This window comes from Pinus tabuliformis, chromosome 1_2 (assembly GCF_031772625.1).
Source record: "Pinus tabuliformis cultivar Carrire ecotype Pingquan chromosome 1_2, CPIR1, whole genome shotgun sequence".
NCBI classification, from domain to species: domain Eukaryota; kingdom Viridiplantae; phylum Streptophyta; class Pinopsida; order Pinales; family Pinaceae; genus Pinus; species Pinus tabuliformis.
In genome coordinates this window covers 274,420,780-274,433,862 of record NC_142298.1, presented here as the reverse complement: position 1 = coordinate 274,433,862, position 13,083 = coordinate 274,420,780, and the positions used below count along the sequence as shown (strand labels likewise).

The 13,083-nt window shown below is 37.5% G+C and overlaps 1 pseudogene; it reads right to left on the bottom strand.

Moving 5' to 3' along the window:
- LOC149205406 (ubiquitin fusion degradation protein 1 B-like) overlaps positions 1-12,817 on the bottom strand; it is a 39,250-nt pseudogene extending 26,433 nt beyond the window's left edge.
- Positions 12,818-13,083: the final 266 nt, after the last annotated feature.

The following is a 13,083-nucleotide window of genomic DNA, read 5'->3' as shown; positions in this document are numbered from 1 at the left end:
AGAAATTCCCAAAATACACTTGCTTCGGGAAAGTTGCGGCACTTCTGGAAAGCTTGACTTCAAGACCGTTTTTCAAGGATTTGGAGTAGGTTTTGGTAGTTCTTAAGGACTCTATTGTGTAACAGACATCCTAAGCTTTCCAATGGTACCTTCAGATCATTATTTGGATTAGTGGAAGGCATCCAAAAGTGCTATGCAAGTTGGCGCTACGCTTTTGTCAGAGACATCCTGGGTTTATGGAGCGATGTTAGGAAAATCGATTTTTCTCCCCGATAGAGTGTCCAAGTTACATGCCTAAGGAGTCCATCTTATAGCAGACTTCAATATCTTTCCAACAAGATATCAATTTTCAATTTGGAGCATTTTAAGGCCTCCAAAAGTGGTTTTGAAGATGGCGTTGTGATTAGATACATTGTACTATGTTGAGGAAGACTATGCTGCGCTTGGGCCAAAGTAGCTCAAATTTCCCGAAACTCACCCAAATTGGATTTTTAAGTTTTCTCATCCTTTTTCTTGCAATCCTAAACCCATATACAAGTACATCACCTTACTCGCCTTTTTATTTTGCATGATGAATTCAAGCCAAATATTTCTTCATTTAGGGTTTCTAGTGAATTTGTCATGAAATGATGTGAGGGTTGATGATGGTCAGTTAGTTTTCTTGATTTAAACATGTAAAATCTCATCCTACAGCTCTACACATGTTTAATATGCTACATGAATCACTGAACCAACTTCAAAAGATTAAATCACTTCACTAAAAGTAAAACCCTAGCTCATTCCTATGGGATTTGGACAGTTTTCCTAGAAACCCTGTTTTTCCCCTTTCACAAATACATTGTTCCATCATTTCACTTCCTTTCATCTTCATCAGTTGTTCACTATCCATATCCACCTCCTAGAATTTCCCTTGCCATTTTTTCCACTCCACCTACCCATCATTTCATTTTTCACTCATCCCTTATTGTTTTTCCCCTTTCCTATCATCTAGGGTTTCAAAAATGAAATGAGATTACTTCACCAAGACACATTAGCACAACCTATGTAAGTAGGGTTATCAAATAAATCAGAGGAGGTTCCTAAAGCACCTAAACCTAAGGTGACTAGGATGTACAAGAGAGGAAAGAGGCTTGTGTTTGGTTCTCATGGTGAGAAAGGGACCGCGCCTTCTACATCAGCAAAACAAGGACCATCAGTGCAGGATAAGGACATGATTGAGCATGATTTTGAGTTGGTTAACTTGGAGGCAAAGAATGAGACTTCAATCATGCAGCAGATGATTAGAGACAAAGGTTATCAGATCAAGGAACTCACAGTCAACATGGCAAGAGCAAGGTTCAACATTTCATCCTAGAATAGGAAAATAGTCAACTGAAGGCAAAACAATTGATCATGGAGAAAGAGCAAACCAAACTATTGCAGCAAGCCAGAAAGGGAAAATTAGTCATGGAGATAAATGAGCCTAAAGGAACACATGGAAAAGGTAAGAGAAAAAGGCCAAGAACTAAAGGGCTTAAGAAGGCATTACAAGAAGAAGAAAAACACATCTTACTGAATGAGGAGCTAGACCTAGAGGACAGAATTGCTTTAGGGGTCAGTCAAGACAAAGAATACTGACTAAATAGGGTCAATTAGCACTTGGATAAGCTTTTAGAGAAATCAAATAGATACAATCAGCGTGTAAGGCACATGGCACACCATTACCAGGCTCAGAACATGACTTGTAATGTCAAGGTCAAGCAGTTGGAGAACAAGCTCAAAGAAGCCCAAAAGGACCAAAAAGATGAAGGAAACTTGGAGATGCTTGTTGAAGCATCTATGAGGGCTTAGCATGCATCATTTTATAGATCTTGGCCAATTTTGAGGAAATTTTGATCAGTTTTGGTTGTTTGCACATTTTGATGCCTAATTCAGAAAATCAACAATTCCAGGAGCGCAGCGCCTTGGCGCTGCACTTCTTCTTCAGGCACTAAATTCAAGAAAAATTTACATTTTTGGAAATCCCTTGGCCTCCTCTCAAAACCCGTTTCTTCATATTTTCCAGAGGAGGCCAAAATTTTGAAAAAAATGGAAAAAAGTGACCAAAAATCAGCTTTCCGGACCTCTTTTTGACAGGCGCTGCAGTTCTAGAGCGACCTTGGGAAATTTGACTTTTGAAGGCCTTCCCATGGATCATTTTAAAAAATGTAAGGTGTTCTGGAAACTAGACTTGAAAAGATAATTGACCGTTCTCTCAGACCTTCATTTGGACCTCGGGAAGGCACCTGAAAGTGGGCTCAAAGTCAGCATTGTGCTTCTACAATTTCCTGTGTTTTTAATTGTAAATTTCACTGTGTAAATTTTCTAGCTTTCAGTTTGACTTGGTCAAAGTCAAAACTCTTAATGTAATGGCACTTGTTTCAAGGCTAGGTGATGTAGGCATGAATAAATGTAGATGATAGGTTGTTTTTTTATGTTTAATAGGCCTCATTAAAGAAGCAAACGCCTAAACAAACTCTCTAAGAAGTGTTCGAGCTTCACCTTCTCACTCTCACCTGTTGGTTGAGATAATCTTGGAGTCAGTTCCACCACCTAGGAATTCGACTTCTAAAGGTGGGGAAGAGGTCTAAGTGAGTCTATATGTATCATTTCTCTTTAAGAGAGAATGATTGGACTTTTTGTGGAGGAGGCTTGCATGTAATGATCTTCTCAGCTAATATAGAGACATTTGCAACTATTTTTAAGGAACTCTAGCCCAGTGAGTTCATGGTGTTTGTTCTCCTTTTTATTTGTTTTATAATGGTTAAAACATATTTATCTACATGATATCTCTTCTTTCTATGGATGCCTTATAGTGAAATACACAGAATTCTTAATCTCAAGCTTAGTTTATATGGTTTTCATGGTCATGTTTATGTCTTCTTAAAGCTAATGAACTCATGTTTACTTATGCTCATTAGTCTCTTCTATACTACATTGAAAATATTCCAAATACACCATGGTCTTCTGGTATCTAGCTCCTTTCCATATTTGATTTTTCATTCCTACAACCTAGACCTATTTGTGGCTCCAAACCCTAGTCCAGCAAACCCTAAATTCTAAATTTCACCAACACACAAACAATTATACATATCTAGCCTACAACTTATTTTCTTTAAAGCCATTTCACTGATAAAAGACTTTGAGAGATCCCTCTCTTGCTCAGTAGGGCTTGCTACTAAGCTGAAGTGGTTTGAGGTTACCCTTCTCGATCTCCTTTTTAGCCTAGGAAATTGTAAGGGACTAACATTTTTGGCGTCGTTGCAAGGGAACGAAAGATCATATCTTCCCTAGGAAAGAACGACAAGGATCAGATTTGATTGCTGATGGTGAACAGTGATCAAACATAAGAAAGGTTGTGCATCTTTCACCTGGCGACTCCAGTGTCGAAGAATCCAAAGGTTCAGAAATTTCATGGCGACTCCACTGATAAAAAACCGGTAGTTTGAAGAACTTCTTGGTGTCTTAATTGTTTTCAAGATGGATTCAACTACTCGAAGGTATGCTCCTATGAATCGAGCTCATATTCCTGGTTTTCCAAATCGAATTCCTTGTATAGATTGGAAAACAGGGCTGCCAAAGTTTAAAGGTCGGGATGGAGAAGATGCTAGTTTGCATTTGGTCAAATTTCATTTTCATATTCACAGATTAAAGGCTAAGTTTCCTGAAGATTGTCTGATGAATATTTTCATGGCTACCTTGGAGGAAATGGCGAGGAAATGGTATGAGAGTCTACCATATGCTAGTTTATATTCTCTAAGGACTTTCATTCAGTTTTCTTTCAACATTATCAAAGCTGCAATTTTTCCTTATCAATGATGGATAAATGTTGTGAGATTTCTGAAAATTTTATTCAATTTCTTGAAAATTCATATGGGGATGAAGAATGTATGTAAGACGATATATTAGAAGCTCTTTATGATTTTTCCTCCCAACAAGAATCAGTAGTTTCCTCCTTGGATGAAACAAACTGGGATCAAAATAGAGAAAGGCCTACTCCTGATCTTTTAAATGAAAATCACCAAGCCAATGTTGATCTCTATAAAACTCAGTGTTCTCATGTCTGAAGATGAAATAGATCACCTCTTGAAAAACCATGTTATAGCCCAAGTTAAGGCAGGTTTGCAGGGCTCACAAAGTCAAGAATGTGTGAGTGAAATTTCTTCCATTATTGAAAATGAAAATATGGATTTAAATGATGACAGTCATGAGACTGATGAAACTATACATGAAGTTGTTGTGAGTAAGCCAATTTGTCATGTAGATTTCCTGCAAGGAGATCAGCTAACAAAGACTGTTTTCTTTCGTGAAAAGGATAGGGTTGCCTTGTTTAATAATATTGAAGAATGTGTTTTATTCAAGGATGATTTAGACTATGAAATGGAAGAGTATGAATCTGAGATAGACAGTATGCCAGAGATAGAATCAGAGTTGCTCATGCTTGAGAAATTTACAGTCAACACTCAAGTGGCAGAAGTCATATTTCCCTATGCCTTCATGTGGATCAACAACCAAGTATTATTTCAGATCAAAATGAAAGGAGTACTTGTATTTTTGTTGTATTTCAAGACAAGGTAACATTTCAGATTTTTAAGGATCCTTACACTGATATTTTGCAGCCATCTGGAAAGATGAATTTTCTTGTATTTATGAATCATGAGTACATCTTCAGTGGATACTTGGAGTTGCCTAGCTTTTTTTTTTTCGCTTGCTCGAGGAAAGTACAAGAAAAATTCAAGTAGGTAGTCATCTACTCGATTGCTTACACTAGAGGGATCATTACACATGATTGTATATACATCTTCAGCAGGTGGGCAGTTATCATCACGATTTGAAGCGCTCAAATCTCAATGGTTTGCTGCCATAAGTAAGTTCAATCAGTGTGTTTTTTATAGTCAAGTTAGTTCATTTAGTTAGTGAGTTTTCAGTTTGAGTTTGTTCTTTTACATTTTGACTCCATGACCAATGAACAAGGCTACTAGGTCTACGGTGTTCTTGACACCTCCAAGGAGCTTCCATCCCCAGCTAGAGCCAATGTTAGTGTTAGCCATTTCAACCTGTCACCGGTGATCAAATATGCTCTTACAAGGTATTATTAGGGTGTCAAGTCAAATTTTTTCATTTCAGTGAATCTTCGAATAAAAATTTGGTCACTGACTGTTGATGTCTAGGTCATTGGTGCTCCCTTCACTTACTCATGGTCTTCATCACTCGTCATGCTCATTGTCTTCTTCGAGGTATCATATCTTCATTTAAGTGTCTTGGGTCATGAAATGGTTAAATTCCTCATTTTAGGTCATGGTCTAGGGTTTCACTCCATGTGGCATCATGATACCATATGTCAAAACAAAACACGTCCATCATTTGATTCAGTGGGTAAAGGGAGTTAGCAGCATAGGGAAATCAAAATAAAGGTAAAGGTAATGTTTTATTTCAAATAAGACAATGTTCCAGTACACTACCTCGCCTCATCATTTCTCATATGGACATGTTTGCTTCAAAATCTTTTTCTGACCAAATGGAGAATAAATTTACAAAAGTGAAAGAGGTTTTTGTCCATTATAGAAAAAAGGAACAAAAACCTCCTTCAGTTTATGCACCGGTATTATTATTTGAAATAAATTCCGAAACTACACTTGCTACGAGAGAGTTGATGCACTTCTGGATAGCTTGACTTCAAGGCAGTTTTTCAGGGGTTTGGAGTAGGTGTTGGTAGTTCTTAAGGACTCTAATGTGTAGCATACATCCTAAGCTTTCCAATGGTACCTTCAGATTGTGATTTGTATTAGTGGAAGGTATCCAAAAGTGCTCTGCAAGTTGGTGATACGCTTTTTTCAGAGACAACCTAAGTTTTTGGAGCGACCTTGGGAAAATCGTTTTTTCTCCCTGATGGAGTGTCCAAATTACATGCTTGAGGAGTCCATCTTAAAAACTTCAATATATTTCCAATGAGCTATCAAGTTCTCAATTTGGAGCAGTTTAAGGACTCCAAAATTGGTTTGAAACATGGCATTGCGCTTAGCGACACTACACTGTGCACAGGAAGACTATGCTGCGCTTCAGCCATAGTAGCTCAAATTTGCCCGAAACTCACCCAAATTGGATTTTTAAGCTTTCTCATCCTTTTTCTTGCAATCCTAATCCCATATACAAGTAATTAAATCACCTTACTCACCTTTTTATTTTTCAATATGAATTCAAGCCAAAGATTTCTTCATTTAGGGTTTCTAGTTAATTTGTCATGAAATGATGCTAGGGTTGATGATGGTCATTTATTTTTCTTGATTTTAAACATGTAAAACCTCATCCTACACCTCTAAACATGTTTAATATGCTACATGAACCACTAAACCAACTTCAAAACATTGAATCACTTCACTAAAAGGGAAACCCTAGCTCATTTCTATGGGATTTGGACAGTTTTCCTAGAAACCCTATTTTTCCCCTTTCAAAGATACATTGTTCCTTGATTTCACTTCCTTTCATCTTCATCAGTTGTTGATTGTCCATATCCACCTCCTAGAATTTCCCTTGCCATTTTTTCCACTCCACCTACCCATCATTTCATTTTTCACTCATCCCTCACTGTTTTTTCCCCTTTCCTATCATCTAGGGTTTCAAAAATGAAATGAGATTACTTCACCAAGCCATCATCAAGACGCATTAGCATAGCCTATGGAAGTAGGGTTATGAAACAAATCAGAGGAGGTTCCTAAAGCACCTAAACCTGAGGTGACTAGGATGTACAAGAGAGGAAAGAGGCTTGTGTTTGCTTCTCATGGTGAGAAAGGGGCCAAGCCTTCTACATCAGCAAAACAGGGACCATCAGTGCAGGATAAGGACATGGTTGAGCATGATTTTGAGTTGGTTGACTTGGAGGCAGAGAATGAGACTTCAATCATGCAACAGATGATCAAAGACAAAGATTATCATATCAAGGAACTCACAGTCAACATGGCAAGAGCAAGGTTCATCATCTCATTCCTAGAACAGGAAAATAGTCAACTGAAAGCAAAACAATTGATCATGGAGAAAGAGCAAACCAAACTATTGCAGAAAGTCGGCAAGGGAAAAGCAGTCATGGAGACAAATGAGCCTGAAGGAACACAAGGAAAAGGTAAGAGAAAAAGGCCAAGAACTAAAGGGCTTAAGAAGGCATTACAAGAAGAAGAAAAACACATCTTACTAAATGAGGAGCTATACCTAGATGACAAAATTGCTTTAGAGGCCAGTCAAGACAAATAGTACTGACTAAACAGGGTCAATGACCACTTGGAGAAGCTTCTAGAGAAATCAAATAGATACAATCAGTGGCTAAGGCACATGGCACACCATTACCAAGCTTAGAACATGATTTGTAATGTCAAGGTCAAGCAGCTGGAGAACAAGCTCAAAGAAGCCCAAGAGGACCAAAAAGATGAAGGAAGCTTGGAGATGCTTGTTGAAGCATCTATGAGGGCTTAAGATGCATCATTTTACAGCTCTTGGCCAATTTTGAGGAAATGATGATCAGTTTTGGTTTTTTGCAAATTTTGATGCCTAATTCAGAAATTCAAAAGTTCTAGGAGCGCAGCGCCTTTCTCAAGCACTCAATTCAGGACAAATTTACATTTTTGGAAATCTCTTGGCCTCCTCTCAAAACCCATTTCTTCAAATTTTCCAGAGGAGGCCTAAATTTTGAGAAAAATGGAAAAAAGTGGCCAAAAATCAGTGTTCTGGACCTATTTTTGATAGGCGTTGCACTCCTAGAGCAACCTTAGGATATTTGATTTTTGAAGGCCTTCCCATGGATCATTTTCAAAAATTCAAGGTGTTATGGAAACTAGACTTGAAAATCTAGTTGACAGTTCTCTCAGATCTTCATTTGGACCTCAGGAGAGCACTTGAAAGTGGACTCAAAGTTGGTGCTACGCTTGTGCAATTTCTTGTTTTTTTAATTGTAAATTTCACTATGTAAATTGTCTAGCTTTCAGTTTGACTTGGTCAAAGTCAAAACTCTTAATGTAATGGCACTTGTTTCAAGGCTAGGTAATGTAGGCATGAATAAATGTACATGATAAGTTGTTTTTTATGTTTAATAGGCCTCATTAAGGAAGCAAACTCCTAAACAAACTCTCCAAGAAGTGTTTGAGTTTCACCTTCTCACTCTCACCTGTTGGTTGAGATAATCTTGGAGTCAGTTCCACCACCTAGGAATTCGACCCCTGAAGGTGGGGAAGAGGCTTAAGTGAGTTTATATGTATAATTTCTCTTTCATAGAGAAGGGTTGGACTTTTTTTGGAAGAGACTTGCATGTAATGATCTTCTCAGCGAATACAGAGACAGTTGCAGCTATTTTTAAGGAACTCTAGCCCAGTGAGTTCATGGTGTTTTTTCTTATTTTTATTTGTTTTCTAATGGTTAAAACATCTTTATCTACATGATATCTCTTCTTTCTATGGATGCCTTACAGTGAAATAGACAGAATTCTTGATCTCAAGCTCTGTTTATATGGTTTTCATAGTTATGTTTATGTCTTCTAAAAGCTAATGAACTCATGTTTACTTATGCTCATTAGTCTCTTCTACACTTTCTCTTCTATACTACATTGACAATATTCCAAATACACCATGGTCTTCTGGTATCTAGCTCCTTTCCATATTTTCTTCTGCACTCCTACAACCTAGACCTATCTGTGGCTCCAAACCCTAGTCCAGCAAACCCTAAATTCTAAATTTCACCAACACACAAACAATTATACATATCTAGCCTAAAACTTATTTGCTTTAAATTCATTTCACTGATAAAAGACTTTGAGAGATCCCTCTCTTGCTTAGTAGGGCTAGCTATTGAGTTGAAGTGGTTTGAGGTTACCCTTCTCGATCTCCTTTTTAGCCTAGGAAATTGTAAGGAACTAACACCTAGAACATACATCACATTTGTGAGTCTGAGAGGGGAGTAAAAATCTCTATGAAAATTAACAATACCGATGTCTATCGTGTTATACCTCCCATCATCTCCAAAATCTATGTTTTACTTGAGGTCTTTCTCCTCCAAGTCACTGAAGAGATCTCTATTTCCCTTCATATGGAACGAGGCACCACTGTCGAGATAGCACATACTTCCCATTACAGTGATTTCCATGCATGCAATGAGCATGAAATCAAGTTCGAATTGTGAAGATAGAGCTTCACATGTTGCTGCTACTACAGGCTCCTTCTTCCTTATTTTCTTTTGTGGGCATTTCGTGGCATAGTGCCCGAAGTTGTGACAGTGAAAACACTTGATGTTTGACAAGTACTTCTTGTCACCCTCCTTGCCTTGGGACTTCTTTCCCTTAGCTTTATTTTCTTTTCTAACTAATGCAAAGTTCTCTTCCATTTCTTTGGATGAGGTCCCATCTCTGGTGTTCCATCAAATCTCTTCTTGCACCAAGTCGGACCACAAACACTCCCACTCTGGTAGCTTCTCCCTCCCATTAACTGAGTCTTGTTAACTGTGCTAGCTCTTGGGAAGGCCTAGAAGTGTTAGGCTCACCATATCATCTTCAACAATTGTAACACCGACACTTCCAAGCTTATCCCAACATTGGTTGAACTTGGTCAAGTACTTCGAGATTATATTGCCCTTCTTCATCTTGATCTTTCTGAGCTTGTCCTTCAGTGCGATCATCATGTGGTCGCTGTTGTTTTGAAACAGCTTCGTCAAGGCCTTCCACATTGCAAATGGAATTTCCTTTCCATGGAGGTTCGAGATAATATGATCTCAAACTCCTTCTACAATAATCCTTCTCACCTTTTCCACAAACTTTCTCCACTCTATCAGATCTTGAGCATTAGCTGGCTTAGGAATATCTTTGTCTATGAATTCCTTAAGCCATTTGTCTTCCAACACTACCTCCATCTTGTCCTTCCAAGCAATATAGTTCAAACTATCCTCAAGGGCATATTCGAGTCTCAATCCATAGAACGACATCATGTTGGCTCTGATGTATGATACTGCATTTGATTTCTCTTGTAAAAGACAAACTCATATTCTCCTCTTTTATAGTGATTTCAGCTTTGATACCATGTAGAAATTCCTTGTAGATTCAAACTGCAAATTGTAATATGCTAAAACAATTGAGTTGAATCTACTCTACTCATCAGCAGAAACAATAAATGATTAATGAAATCACGAAGCATATAAGAGAAATAATTCAATAAAACATAACACAATAATTTTATGGGGAAAGCCACAGCGAAAAACCCCTGCTATCTGTATATTTCATTAATCAGAAAATATGAGAAGATTACAATGCTCTACTCAAGCTCGAGCAACCTCTGCACTATCCCTATCTATCTCACTACCAACCTCTGCACAAGCTTCTCTTGGCACACCTTTCTCTCACATGCTCCACGCACAAACTTGTGCTTCCTATTGCTTGGTCTCACCAACTCGTGCTCACCAAAGTAATTATTAAACTTGTGCCTTCATTCCTCCTTTTAAATGAAATTCGAATGGTTAAAATTAGTGAGTTTTCTAATTAGGGAATGATTTATTTTAGGCCTTCTTCTGATTGCATGCACCATCTGTTTAATGTAGATGATTTTACAATTGATAGTACATTGTCCCTGAAGTCCAATCTCAACTGGGTGACATGCATGAGTTAATTATGAGTGAATATTCAGTTTACTAGTTGAGTAGTGTTGGCTACACCCCACTACTGGATCTTCCACTAATTCCTCCATCAGTTGGAACTAGTTTAACTAAATTTAACTCAGTTAAACTTAATTAAATAATTACAACTCAAAAGAACTCAACCTAGGCCCCTAAAATTTAGGAAGAACTCTACATGATTCTAGATAGACTCCCAACTCCAATTAACTGAGCCAACTAAGTCAAATTAACTTAGTTAACTATTACAAGTTGCTATGAGAATTAGAATTAGAATTTAATTCCTAACTTAATTCAAGGACAAATTAAATTAGGATTTTCTTTCTTGATGTTATTTTTAACATTTCTTGTTTCTGTTTTCAACACCTTCCTGAAAGCATCCCATCTAAGTCTGCTCCCATCCAATACATGAAATATCAACCCTCTTATGCTTCTAGGACAATGTTCCAAAACCTTGTTTCTGAAATCCATTAACATCTTCTCGGTGCCTAAATATTGTCATATCTTTCTATACAACCTCAAGACTCTTTCAACAGACCCTATATCATTTCGAATAATCAATTTCACCCTTTCTTCATTAGTTGTTACAGTATCATGGGCAACCTTCGAACTAACATGATTTTGCACAAAATACACAGAGGATCTCAATTGGACATCTCCAACATATGGTGTGAGGTTGAGAGATATTTCACCAAAACAAACATAGTCATCAAGATATAGTTCACACAGTAGATGTTGTTCTCAAAAATTGGCCTTCTGAAGAGTTTCCAAAAATTATTAAGCTTCCCTTACCTCATATGGTTGTTTCTCCTTGAGGGTTGTCAATTGAAAAAGGAAGCACTTTTCTTGTAAAAAAAGGGGATAGGATGGAGAAGGAGGTTTGTAAACTAATATATTGCGAACAAGTTCATACATTGACTCATTTTCCTGTTGTAACAATTGTACTTCCTTTTGCAATTCTTCCACATGCAACAATTCTTGCTTTATTTCTTTTTGAATAGCTTCCTTATAATGTGTTAAGAGGAATAGCTTCAACTTTTAGCAAGATTGTTAGTTTCCTCCAGTTCTCCAATTTCTCAATACAAAATGTTGAATTCAATGGCTCTGCAGTTTTTAACTAAGTTGTTTATGTTACTATTACAACGACAATTTCAGCAGTTTCCTGAAGCATCTCTTCATTCCCTTTCCCCACTAGCTGCACTATCTCGATGGTTGATTCTTGTGTGACAACAACATCATCGATAGGTTGTTGTGGAGCAACATACATTTTTATTTCAGTTTTCTCTGTTTCATATATTGGTCCTTATGTAATAGTAACATCATAGACAGGTTCTTGTGGAATAACACATTGTTTTTCTCCATCCATCTCTGCTTCAACTGTTGGTTCTTGTGTAACAACAACATATTTAGTAGGTTCTTGTGGAACAATGGTTTGGAGTTCTTCACCTTTCTCTCCAACGTGAATTCCAACCAAAATAATGGTTGGTCTTTCACAATTTTCTTCCTCCGGCACTCGCTTACATCCATTACATAATCTAAGTGGCATTACTTCTACCACTTCTGCTAGGGTTTCTAATCCATTTTTTTTTCTACATTGAAGTTGTCCTTCAACCATGGTAAGATGTTTCCTTAAATTCTCATTTTATTCCTCCTTCGATTTATTAATTTGTTGAATAAGGAGGTCAGTTTCAGACTTACCTAGTAAAGAGACATCTTCTTGTTCCTTTTTCAGTTCATCCTCTTTCTGATGTTACTCGAGTTCCTTTGAATCAGGTGGAATAGCATGAACTTCAGGTTGTTGAATAAGGAGGTCAGTTTCAGACTTACCTAGTAAAGAGACATCTTCTTGTTCCTTTTTGAGTTCATCCTCTTTCTGATGTTACTCGAGTTCCTTTGAATCAGGTGGAATAGCATGAACTTCAGGTGTCAGGGTATGTTCTTTTACAAAATATTCTTCTTTCTCTTCATTTTGTTGTCCCTTGGACTCCTTTGAATCTGTTGTATCAATACATTCCTCATATACTGGTTTAGTTGATAGTGTAACCATTACCCGCACTCTCTTCTCGAGATTCTTTCCACCCAATGGCTTCTTCAATTTCCTCTTTTTCACCACATTTTGTATGGGAGTAGATTTTCCAGATAATTGCTTAGATTCCTCAGGCATTTATGTTTGAGGAACCCCTACTTCAGTTGGTGTTGTTCTGGGTTCCCTTGTTTCAACAGTCTCTGCCTCATGCCCTTCTTCCTCAATAGGGCATCCATAATAACTATCCTCATATTGTCCACTGGATATATCTGCAGGTTCATTAGTACATGTTCTTTTTCCTTCAATGGATGTACTAGCAGACATTCTTATGGAACTCCATCTCTTAGGGTTTCTACGACAAGGTCAAGGAGGTGTAACTGCTCTATCTTCTGGTGTTGTTTCAA